This window comes from Oncorhynchus nerka, linkage group LG23, assembly GCF_034236695.1.
Source record: "Oncorhynchus nerka isolate Pitt River linkage group LG23, Oner_Uvic_2.0, whole genome shotgun sequence".
NCBI classification, from domain to species: domain Eukaryota; kingdom Metazoa; phylum Chordata; class Actinopteri; order Salmoniformes; family Salmonidae; genus Oncorhynchus; species Oncorhynchus nerka.
Genome location: NC_088418.1, coordinates 60,319,182 through 60,332,248, shown reverse-complemented (window position 1 = coordinate 60,332,248; position 13,067 = coordinate 60,319,182).

Below are 13,067 nucleotides of genomic sequence, written 5' to 3'. Positions count from 1 at the left end.
GCTCTCATAACAGAGATATAGTCTAAACAACAGCCTGACCTTACAGAGCTCTCATAACAGAGAGATAGACTAAACAACAGCCTGACCTTACAGAGCTCTCATAACAGAGAGATAGACTCAACAACAGCCTGACCTTACAGAGCTCTCATAACAGAGATATTGACTAAACAACAGCCTGACCTTACAGAGCTCTCATAACAGAGATATAGTCTAAACAACAGCCTGACCTTACAGAGCTCTCATAACAGAGAGATAGACTCAACAACAGCCTGACCTTACAGAGCTCTCATAACAGAGAGATAGACTAAACAACAGCCTGACCTTACAGAGCTCTCATAACAGAGAGATAGACTAAACAACAGCCTGACCTTACAGAGCTCCCATAACAGAGATATTGACTAAACAACAGCCTGACCTTACAGAGCTCTCATAACAGAGAGATAGACTCAACAACAGCCTGACCTTACAGAGCTCTCATAACAGAGATATAGTCTAAACAACAGCCTGACCTTACAGAGCTCTCATAACAGAGAGATAGACTAAACAACAGCCTGACCTTACAGAGCTCTCATAACAGAGAGATAGACTAAACAACAGCCTGACCTTACAGAGCTCTCATAACAGAGAGATAGACTAAACTACAGCCTGACCTTACAGAGCTCTCATAACAGAGAGATAGACTAAACAACAGCCTGACCTTACAGAGCTCTCATAACAGAGAGATAGACTAAACAACAGCCTGACCTTACAGAGCTCTCATAACAGAGAGATAGCTCAACAACAGCCTGACCTTACAGAGCTCTCATAACAGAGATATAGTCTAAACAACAGCCTGACCTTACAGAGCTCTCATAACAGAGAGATAGACTAAACAACAGCCTGACCTTACAGAGCTCTCATAACAGAGAGATAGACTAAACAACAGCCTGACCTTACAGAGCTCTCATAACAGAGAGATAGACTAAACTACAGCCTGACCTTACAGAGCTCTCATAACAGAGAGATAGACTAAACAACAGCCTGACCTTACAGAGCTCTCATAACAGAGAGATAGACTAAACAACAGCCTGACCTTACAGAGCTCTCATAACAGAGAGATAGCTCAACAACAGCCTGACCTTACAGAGCTCTCATAACAGAGATATTGACTAAACAACAGCCTGACCTTACAGAGCTCTCATAACAGAGAGATAGACTAAACTACAGCCTGACCTTACAGAGCTCTCATAACAGAGAGATAGACTAAACAACAGCCTGACCTTACAGAGCTCTCATAACAGAGATATAGACTAAACAACAGCCTGACCTTACAGAGCACTCATAACAGAGAGATAGACTCAACAACAGCCTGACCTTACAGAGCTCTCATAACAGAGATATTGACTAAACAACAGCCTGACCTTACAGAGCTCTCATAACAGAGATATAGTCTAAACAACAGCCTGACCTTACAGAGCTCTCATAACAGAGAGATAGACTAAACAACAGCCTGACCTTACAGAGCTCTCATAACAGAGAGATAGACTAAACAACAGCCTGACCTTACAGAGCTCTCATAACAGAGAGATAGCTCAACAACAGCCTGACCTTACAGAGCTCTCATAACAGAGATATTGACTAAACAACAGCCTGACCTTACAGAGCTCTCATAACAGAGATATAGTCTAAACAACAGCCTGACCTTACAGAGCTCTCATAACAGAGAGATAGACTAAACAACAGCCTGACCTTACAGAGCTCTCATAACAGAGAGATAGACTCAACAACAGCCTGACCTTACAGAGCTCTCATAACAGAGATATTGACTAAACAACAGCCTGACCTTACAGAGCTCTCATAACAGAGATATAGTCTAAACAACAGCCTGACCTTACAGAGCTCTCATAACAGAGAGATAGACTCAACAACAGCCTGACCTTACAGAGCTCTCATAACAGAGAGATAGACTAAACAACAGCCTGACCTTACAGAGCTCTCATAACAGAGAGATAGACTAAACAACAGCCTGACCTTACAGAGCTCCCATAACAGAGATATTGACTAAACAACAGCCTGACCTTACAGAGCTCTCATAACAGAGAGATAGACTCAACAACAGCCTGACCTTACAGAGCTCTCATAACAGAGATATAGTCTAAACAACAGCCTGACCTTACAGAGCTCTCATAACAGAGAGATAGACTAAACAACAGCCTGACCTTACAGAGCTCTCATAACAGAGAGATAGACTAAACAACAGCCTGACCTTACAGAGCTCTCATAACAGAGAGATAGACTAAACTACAGCCTGACCTTACAGAGCTCTCATAACAGAGAGATAGACTAAACAACAGCCTGACCTTACAGAGCTCTCATAACAGAGAGATAGACTAAACAACAGCCTGACCTTACAGAGCTCTCATAACAGAGAGATAGACTCAACAACAGCCTGACCTTACAGAGCTCTCATAACAGAGAGATAGACTCAACAACAGCCTGACCTTACAGAGCTCTCATAACAGAGAGATAGACTAAACAACAGCCTGAAAAGAAAAAACTAGACACACACACACACACGCGCGCGCACACACACACACACACACACACACACACACACACACACACACACACACATGCAGAGAGAGAGAAACACTTGTGAAGACATCTGCTTCTCTTCTCCTCCTCCTTTTCCTCCTCTCCTTCCCTCCCACCCTCCATTGTGTTGTTACTGAGTCTCTCTCTTTTGGCTCCTGACTACTCTGCCACCACGGTTGGGGTTGTTTCTGCAGCTCTGAGTGCAGTGAGTTGGAGAACAACTGGGCCACATTACTTTACAAAGCAGCTGTCACTCCATTAAAATGACTGTAGGCTTAGACTGTGTTCCAGTCATTAACAGCTCTCTTTCCACTCTTCACTTATTTCACTTTGTGGCCACTGTCGGGAAATACTCAGTAGGTCAAGAATGAAGTGTCATTGCATTACAAGTACATCCTTTTATAGCAGGTAAGTACACTTAACAGCTACTTTGATTGGCTTCCATCTTGTTTTGGTCTATAGTATCAAGTCCCATTCAGGTGAGTGGTAACAAGGAAAGGATGTGAATTTGAGTATTGGAACGCAGTCGTGTCTGTTACCCTCTGCCCATGTTATTAGTCACAAAATGAATCCTTCAGACAAATAGGTATGGATGTATCTCAATGGTCTCAAGTAGCGTCACCCTTCAAACACAGTGGGTGAAAAGCAATATGGCTGTTGCTTAATTACAGTTTTTTACGATTGCTTACACACTAAAATTGAACTTTTCCCACAATTAGCAAAACCTTACACTCAAGGAGTAAAACACAAGGCTAGATTTGCACAACTGTAAGCACATTGTTAGCTTCACACTATTTGCAAAACATTAGACATTAGACACACTTGTATACATCAGACACAGAAGTATATCATGATGTCACTTTCTTGCAATTCCAAAGCACTGACTGTCAAATTACCACACCTATGAGCCAATCTGTTAAACACAGCCATCAGGTGCACAAACACATGACTGCTAAATCGTAGACGCACCAATCAGGTTTAAGCACTATACAAATGCAGCAGGTAGGTTCACCTGCCTTCAACCAAAATGGAAGGAGTCAGAAGAAGAGTGAGGGTGAGAGGAGGAGTACACAGAGGAGGAGAAGGAGGTAAAGGAAGAGGCCGAGCCAGAGGTCGAGGAAGACCTGAAGCAGAAGGAGAACGTGCACAAAGAAGAAGAGGACCAAACTTATCAAATGACATTCGAGAACTACAAGCCAACATTATCGGTGACCATGCCATTTTCAATAATGCTATCAGGCTCAGAGAACTACAAGCCAACATTATCTGTCACCATGCCATTTTCAATAATGCTATCAGGCTCAGAGAACTACAAGCCAACATTATCGGTGACCATGTCATTTTCAATAATGCTATCAGGCTCAGAGAACTACAAGCCAACATTATCGGTGACCATGTCATTTTCAATAATGCTATCAGGCTCAGAGAACTACAAGCCAACATTATCGGTGACCATGCCATTTTCAATAATGCTATCAGGCTCAGAGAACTACAAGCCAACATTATCAGTGACCATGCCATTTTCAATAATGCTATCAGGCTCAGAGAACTACAAGCCAACATTATCGGTGACCATGCCATTTTCAATAATGCTATCAGGCTCAGAGAACTACAAGCCAACATTATCGGTGACCATGCCATTTTCAATAATGCTATCAGGCTCAGAGAACTACAAGTCAACATTATCGGTGACCATGCCATTTTCAATAATGCTATCAGGCTCAGAGAACTACAAGCCAACATTATCGGTGACCATGCCATTTTCAATAATGCTATCAGGCTCAGAGAACTACAAGCCAACATTATCGGTGACCATGCCATTTTCAATAATGCTATCAGGCTCAGAGAACTACAAGCCAACATTATCGGTGACCATGCCATTTTCAATAATGCTATCAGGCTCAGAGAACTACAAGTCAACATTATCGGTGACCATGCCATTTTCAATAATGCTATCAGGCTCAGAGAACTACAAGCCAACATTATCGGTGACCATCCCATTTTCAATAATGTCCATCAGGGCTCTGTCAACACTGGCACGCATCCTGAAAAGACATCAGGTTCAAATGAAACAACTTTATCGAGTGCCTTTTGAGAGGGTCAAACGGCTGCGGCACGAGTATGTGGAGGTTTGTATTGTTCACTTTAGCACTGTGCTGTTGCATACTGCACGACTGTTTTACATTGACTGTTTTACATTGACTGTATACTAGACTTATCCTGAACTACACAATCTTGTATTTCACTGTATTTCAGGGAGTTTTGCAGATGGATGCTGAGGAAATCCTGCATGAATTCATATATATTGATGAGGCAGGGTTCAACCTCACAAAAGCAAGAAGGAGAAGCAGAAGTATCATTGGCCACAGGGCTATAATCAATGTCCCAGGGCAACGTGGGGGTAACATCACCCTTTGCTCTGCCATTTCACAGCATGTGGTTGTCCTCCGTCATGCCAAAATGGGCCCTTACAACACACCTCACATTCTCACATTTTTGGACCGATTGCACCACATCGTTACAGCAGGTAATGAAATGCACCAGATGCAATACACGGTCATCTGGGACAATGTGTCATTCCACCGCTCTGCTTTGGTCCAGAACTGGTTTCAACACCATCTACAGTTGACAGTACTATACCTTCCACCATACTCTCCGTTTCTAAACCCTATCGAAGAGATGTTCTCTGCATGGAGGTGGAAGGTTTACGATCTCCAGCCCCAGGCTCAGGTACCCCTCATTCAGGCCAGGAAGGTTTACGATCTCCAGCCCCAGGCTCAGGTACCCCTCATTCAGGCCAGGAAGGTTTACGATCTCCTGCCCCAGGCTCAGGTACCCCTCATTCAGGCCAGGAAGGTTTACGATCTCCAGCCCCAGGCTCAGGTACCCCTCATTCAGGCCAGGAAGGTTTACGATCTCCAGCCCCGGGCTCAGGTACCCCTCATTCAGGCCAGGAAGGTTTACGATCTCCTGCCCCAGGCTCAGGTACCCCTCATTCAGGCCAGGAAGGTTTACGATCTCCAGCCCCAGGCTCAGGTACCCCTCATTCAGGCCAGGAAGGTTTACGATCTCCAGCCCCAGGCTCAGGTACCCCTCATTCAGGCCAGGAAGGTTTACGATCTCCAGCCCCAGGCTCAGGTACCCCTCATTCAGGCCAGGAAGGTTTACGATCTCCAGCCCCAGGCTCAGGTACCCCTCATTCAGGCCAGGAAGGTTTACGATCTCCAGCCCCAGGCTCAGGTACCCCTCATTCAGGCCATGGAGGTTTACGATCTCCAGCCCCAGGCTCAGGTACCCCTCATTCAGGCCATGGAGGACGCCTGTGACCAAGTCAACACCGCAGCTGTGCAAGGATGGATTCCACATTCAAGACGGTTCTTCCCACGTTGTCTTGCTAATGACGATATTGCTTGTGATGTTGATAATTCTCTGGCCAGATCCAGCTAGGAAAAGAGATAATGTATAGTATGTTTACTGTTGTATTTTCTGTACAATATTGTCAGTTTTTTCAGATGATTTTTTATGGTTGTTGTTGTTGTTATATACTGTAATAGTAACCTGTACTGGATACAGTATTTTACGTTTGTCTGTTTGCTGAGCTAACAGTGTTATGCACACTACTGTAGTAGCATGAAAACTGGGACATGTTTTGTTGTGATTCTCCATGTTGACATGTTGACTGATTTGGGTACATGGAGAGAAATAAATGATGTTTTCCTCAGTCTGCAGCATTGGTCTTGTGTAGTGTTTGTGTAGTTGCACTTTCTGTGTACTTCGTTTACAGTACTCTAATCACTGACAATTAGACTTGCTAAAAGTGTTTTAGGTTAGCAACAGCAGTGTGTAACTGGCTCAAAAAGATTGAAATGTGTGTGTTTCATATGGTAACAAAATATTATTTTCATGAAGTCGTGTATAGTTTTGACAAAAGTGTTCCATTTTGCAAATTATCTGAAGTGTTGTGCTATTTTGGTGTAGGGTTGTGCTAATTGTGTGTCGTGTTTTGACAAACCGGGCCCTGTTTTCAAAATTGTGCTTAAACAATTGAAAAAAACTGGAAAATATTTCCTTGCACTAGTCCAGTAGTTCACATGAGTACTGGATGGAAAAGAGACAAGGAGAGGAATCCACTCTAGACTATTGAGATACAGCCCTGCCCTCTCTGTCTTGTAATAACTATTGAGATACAGCCCTGCTCTCTCTGTCTTGTGATGACTATTGAGATACAGCCCTGCTCTCTCTGTCTTGTGATGACTATTGAGATACAGCCCTGCTTTCTCTTGTCATGACTATTGAGATACAGCCCTGCTCTCTCTGTCTTGTGATGACTATTGAGATACAGCCCTGCTCTCTCTGTCTTGTAATGACTATTGAGATACAGCCCTGCTCTCTCTGTCTTGTGATGACAATTGAGATACAACCCTGCTCTCTCTGTCTTGTGATGACTATTGAGATACAGCCCTGCTCTCTCTGTCTTGTGATGACTATTGAGATACAGCCCTGCTCTCTCTGTCTTGTAATAACTATTGAGATACAGCCCTGCTCTCTCTGTCTTGTTATAACTATTGAGATACAGCCCTGCTCTCTCTGTCTTGTTATGACTATTGAGATACAGCCCTGCTCTCTCTGTCTTGTAATAACTATTGAGATACAGCCCTGCTCTCTCTGTCTTGTGATGACTATTGAGATACAGCCCTGCTCTCTCTGTCTTGTCATGACTATTGAGATACAGCCCTGCTCTCTCTGTCTTGTGATGACTATTGAGATACAGCCCTGCTCTCTCTGTCTTGTGATGACTATTGAGATACAGCCCTGCTCTCTCTGTCTTGTGATGACTATTGAGATACAGCCCTGCTCTCTCTGTCTTGTCATGACTATTGAGATACAGCCCTGCTCTCTCTGTCTTGTGATGACTATTGAGATACAGCCCTGCTCTCTCTGCCTTGTCATGACTATTGCGATACAGCCCTGCTCTCTCTGTCTTGTTATGACTATTGAGATACAGCCCTGCTCTCTCTTGTCATGACTATTGAGATACAGCCCTGCTCTCTTTGTCTTGTCATGACTATTAAGATACAGCCCTGCTCTCTCTGTCTTGTTATGACTATTGAGATACAGCCCTGCTCTCTCTGTCTTGTCATGACTATTGAGATACAGCCCTGCTCTCTCTGTCTTGTGAGACTATTGAGATACAGCCCTGCTCTCTCTGTCTTGTGATGACTATTGAGATACAGCCCTGCTCTCTCTCTCTTGTCATGACTATTGAGATACAGCCCTGCTCTCTCTGTCTTGTCATGACTATTGAGATACAGCCCTGCTCTCTCTGTCTTGTCATGACTATTGAGATACAGCCCTGCTCTCTCTGTCTTGTCATGACTATTGAGATACAGCCCTGCTCTCTCTGTCTTGTGATGACTATTGAGATACAGCCCTGCTCTCTTTGTCTTGTGATGACTATTGAGATACAGCCCTGCTCTCTCTGTCTTGTGATGACTATTGAGATACAGCCCTGCTCTCTCTGTCTTGTCATGACTATTGAGATACAGCCATGCTCTCTCTATCTTGTCATAACTATTGAGATACAGCCCTGCTCTCTGTCTTGTGATGACTATTGAGATACAGCCCTGCTCTCTGTCTTGTCATGACTATTGAGATACAGCCCTGCTCTCTCTGTCTTGTAATAACTATTGAGATACAGCCCTGCTCTCTCTGTCTTGTTATGACTATTGAGATACAGCCCTGCTCTCTCTGTCTTGTGATGACTATTGAGATACAGCCCTGCTCTCTCTGTCTTGTCATGACTATTGAGATACAGCCCTGCTCTCTCTGTCTTGTGATGACTATTGAGATACAGCCCTGCTCTCTCTGTCTTGTCATGACTATTGAGATACAGCCCTGCTCTCTCTGTCTTGTCATGACTATTGAGATACAGCCCTGCTCTCTCTGTCTTGTTATGACTATTGAGATACAGCCCTGCTCTCTCTGTCTTGTCAGACTATTGAGATACAGCCCTGCTCTCTCTGTCTTGTCATGACTATTGAGATACAGCCCTGCTCTCTCTGTCTTGTCATGACTATTGAGATACAGCCCTGCTCTCTCTGTCTTGTCATGACTATTGAGATACAGCCCTGCTCTCTCTGTCTTGTTATGACTATTGAGATTACAGCCCTGCTCTCTCTGTCTTGTCATGACTATTGAGATACAGCCCTGCTCTCTCTGTCTTGTCATGACTATTGAGATACAGCCCTGCTCTCTCTGCCTTGTGATGACTATTGAGATACAGCCCTGCTCTCTCTGCCTTGTGATGACTATTGAGATACAGCCCTGCTCTCTCTGTCTTGTTATGACTATTGAGATACAGCCCTGCTCTCTCTGCCTTGTGATGACTATTGAGATACAGCCCTGCTCTCTCTGTCTTGTAATGACTATTGAGATACAGCCCTGCTCTCTCTGTCTTGTTATGACTATTGAGATACAGCCCTGCTCTCTCTGTCTTGTCATGACTATTGCGATACAGCCCTGCTCTCTCTGCCTTGTCATGACTATTGAGATACAGCCCTGCTCTCTCTGTCTTGTGATGACTATTGAGATACAGCCCTGCTCTCTCTGTCTTGTCATGACTATTGAGATACAGCCCTGCTCTCTCTGTCTTGTGATGACTATTGAGATACAGCCCTGCTCTCTCTGCCTTGTCATGACTATTGCGATACAGCCCTGCTCTCTCTGTCTTGTTATGACTATTGAGATACAGCCCTGCTCTCTCTTGTCATGACTATTGAGATACAGCCCTGCTCTCTTTGTCTTGTCATGACTATTAAGATACAGCCCTGCTCTCTCTGTCTTGTTATGACTATTGAGATACAGCCCTGCTCTCTCTGTCTTGTCATGACTATTGAGATACAGCCCTGCTCTCTCTGTCTTGTGAGACTATTGAGATACAGCCCTGCTCTCTCTGTCTTGTGATGACTATTGAGATACAGCCCTGCTCTCTCTCTCTTGTCATGACTATTGAGATACAGCCCTGCTCTCTCTGTCTTGTCATGACTATTGAGATACAGCCCTGCTCTCTCTGTCTTGTCATGACTATTGAGATACAGCCCTGCTCTCTCTGTCTTGTCATGACTATTGAGATACAGCCCTGCTCTCTCTGTCTTGTGATGACTATTGAGATACAGCCCTGCTCTCTTTGTCTTGTGATGACTATTGAGATACAGCCCTGCTCTCTCTGTCTTGTGATGACTATTGAGATACAGCCCTGCTCTCTCTGTCTTGTCATGACTATTGAGATACAGCCATGCTCTCTCTATCTTGTCATAACTATTGAGATACAGCCCTGCTCTCTGTCTTGTGATGACTATTGAGATACAGCCCTGCTCTCTGTCTTGTCATGACTATTGAGATACAGCCCTGCTCTCTCTGTCTTGTAATAACTATTGAGATACAGCCCTGCTCTCTCTGTCTTGTTATGACTATTGAGATACAGCCCTGCTCTCTCTGTCTTGTGATGACTATTGAGATACAGCCCTGCTCTCTCTGTCTTGTCATGACTATTGAGATACAGCCCTGCTCTCTCTGTCTTGTGATGACTATTGAGATACAGCCCTGCTCTCTCTGTCTTGTTATGACTATTGAGATACAGCCCTGCTCTCTCTGTCTTGTCAGACTATTGAGATACAGCCCTGCTCTCTCTGTCTTGTCATGACTATTGAGATACAGCCCTGCTCTCTCTGTCTTGTCATGACTATTGAGATACAGCCCTGCTCTCTCTGTCTTGTCATGACTATTGAGATACAGCCCTGCTCTCTCTGTCTTGTTATGACTATTGAGATTACAGCCCTGCTCTCTCTGTCTTGTCATGACTATTGAGATACAGCCCTGCTCTCTCTGTCTTGTCATGACTATTGAGATACAGCCCTGCTCTCTCTGCCTTGTGATGACTATTGAGATACAGCCCTGCTCTCTCTGCCTTGTGATGACTATTGAGATACAGCCCTGCTCTCTCTGTCTTGTTATGACTATTGAGATACAGCCCTGCTCTCTCTGCCTTGTGATGACTATTGAGATACAGCCCTGCTCTCTCTGTCTTGTAATGACTATTGAGATACAGCCCTGCTCTCTCTGTCTTGTTATGACTATTGAGATACAGCCCTGCTCTCTCTGTCTTGTCATGACTATTGCGATACAGCCCTGCTCTCTCTGCCTTGTCATGACTATTGAGATACAGCCCTGCTCTCTCTGTCTTGTTATGACTATTGAGATACAGCCCTGCTCCCTCTGTCTTGTCATGACTATTGAGATACAGCCCTGCTCTCTCTGTCTTGTGATGACTATTGAGATACAGCCCTGCTCTCTCTGTCTTGTGATGACTATTGAGATACAGCCCTGCTCTCTCTGTCTTGTCATGACTATTGAGATACAGCCCTGCTCTCTCTGTCTTGTTATGACTATTTAGATACAGCCCTGCTCTCTCTGTCTTGTCATGACTATTGAGATACAACCCTGCTCTCTTTGTCTTGTCATGACTATTAAGATACAGCCCTGCTCTCTCTGTCTTGTTATGACTATTAAGATACAGCCCTGCTCTCTCTTGTCATGACTATTGAGATACAGCCCTGCTCTCTTTGTCTTGTCATGACTATTAAGATACAGCCCTGCTCTCTCTGTCTTGTGATGACTATTGAGATACAGCCCTGCTCTCTCTGTCTTGTGATGACTATTGAGATACAGCCCTGCTCTCTCTTGTCATGACTATTGAGATACAGCCCTGCTCTCTCTTGTCATGACTATTGAGATACAGCCCTGCTCTCTCTTGTCAAGACTATTGAGATACAGCCCTGCTCTCTCTTGTCATGACTATTGAGATACAGCCCTGCTCTCTCTGTCTTGTGATGACTATTGAGATACAGCCCTGCTCTCTCTGTCTTGTTATGACTATTGAGATACAGCCCTGCTCTCTCTGTCTTGTGATGACTATTGCGATACAGCCCTGCTCTCTCTGTCTTGTGATGACTATTGAGATACAGCCCTGCTCTCTCTGTCTTGTGATGACTATTGAGATACAGCCCTGCTCTCTCTGTCTTGTGAAGACTATTGAGATACAGCCCTGCTCTCTCTTGTCATGACTATTGAGATACAGCCCTGCTCTCTTTGTCTTGTCATGACTATTGAGACACAGCCCTGCTCTCTCTGTCTTGTTATGACTATTGAGATACAGCCCTGCTCTCTCTGTCTTGTCATGACTATTGAGATATAGCCCTGCTCTCTCTTGTCATGACTATTGAGATACAGCCCTGCTCTCTCTGTCTTGTTATGACTATTGAGATACAGCCCTGCTCTCTCTGTCTTGTGATGACTATTGAGATACAGCCCTGCTCTCTCTGTCTTGTAATAACTATTGAGATACAGCCCTGCTCTCTCTGTCTTGTCCAGACTATTGAGATACAGCCCTGCTCTCTCTGTCTTGTGATGACTATTGAGATACAGCCCTGCTCTCTCTGTCTTGTGATGACTATTGAGATACAGCCCTGCTCTCTCTTGTCATGACTATTGAGATACAGCCCTGCTCTCTTTGTCTTGTCATGACTATTGAGACACAGCCCTGCTCTCTCTGTCTTGTTATGACTATTGAGATACAGCCCTGCTCTCTCTGTCTTGTCATGACTATTGAGATATAGCCCTGCTCTCTCTTGTCATGACTATTGAGATACAGCCCTGCTCTCTTTGTCTTGTCATGACTATTGAGATACAGCCCTGCTCTCTCTGTCTTGTCATGACTGTTGAGATACAGCCCTGCTCTCTCTGTCTTGTGATGACTATTGAGATACAGCCCTGCTCTCTCTTGTCATGACTATTGAGATACAGCCCTGCTCTCTCTGTCTTGTTATGACTATTGAGATACAGCCCTGCTCTCTCTGTCTTGTGATGACTATTGAGATACAGCCCTGCTCTCTCTGTCTTGTAATAACTATTGAGATACAGCCCTGCTCTCTCTGTCTTGTCCAGACTATTGAGATACAGCCCTGCTCTCTCTGTCTTGTGATGACTATTGAGATACAGCCCTGCTCTCTCTGTCTTGTGATGACTATTGAGATACAGCCCTGCTCTCTCTTGTGATGACTATTGAGATACAGCCCTGCTCTCTCTGTCTTGTGATGACTATTGAGATACAGCCCTGCTCTCTCTTGTCATGACTATTGAGATACAGCCCTGCTCTCTCTGTCTTGTCATGACTATTGAGATACAGCCCTGCTCTCTGTCTTGTAATAACTATTGAGATACAGCCCTGCTCTCTCTGTCTTGTCATGACTATTGAGATATAGCCCTGCTCTCTCTTGTCATGACTATTGAGATACAGCCCTGCTCTCTCTGTCTTGTTATGACTATTGAGATACAGCCCTGCTCTCTCTGTCTTGTGAAGACTATTGAGATACAGCCCTGCTCTCTCTGTCTTGTAATAACTATTGAGATACAGCCCTGCTCTCTCTGTCTTGTCC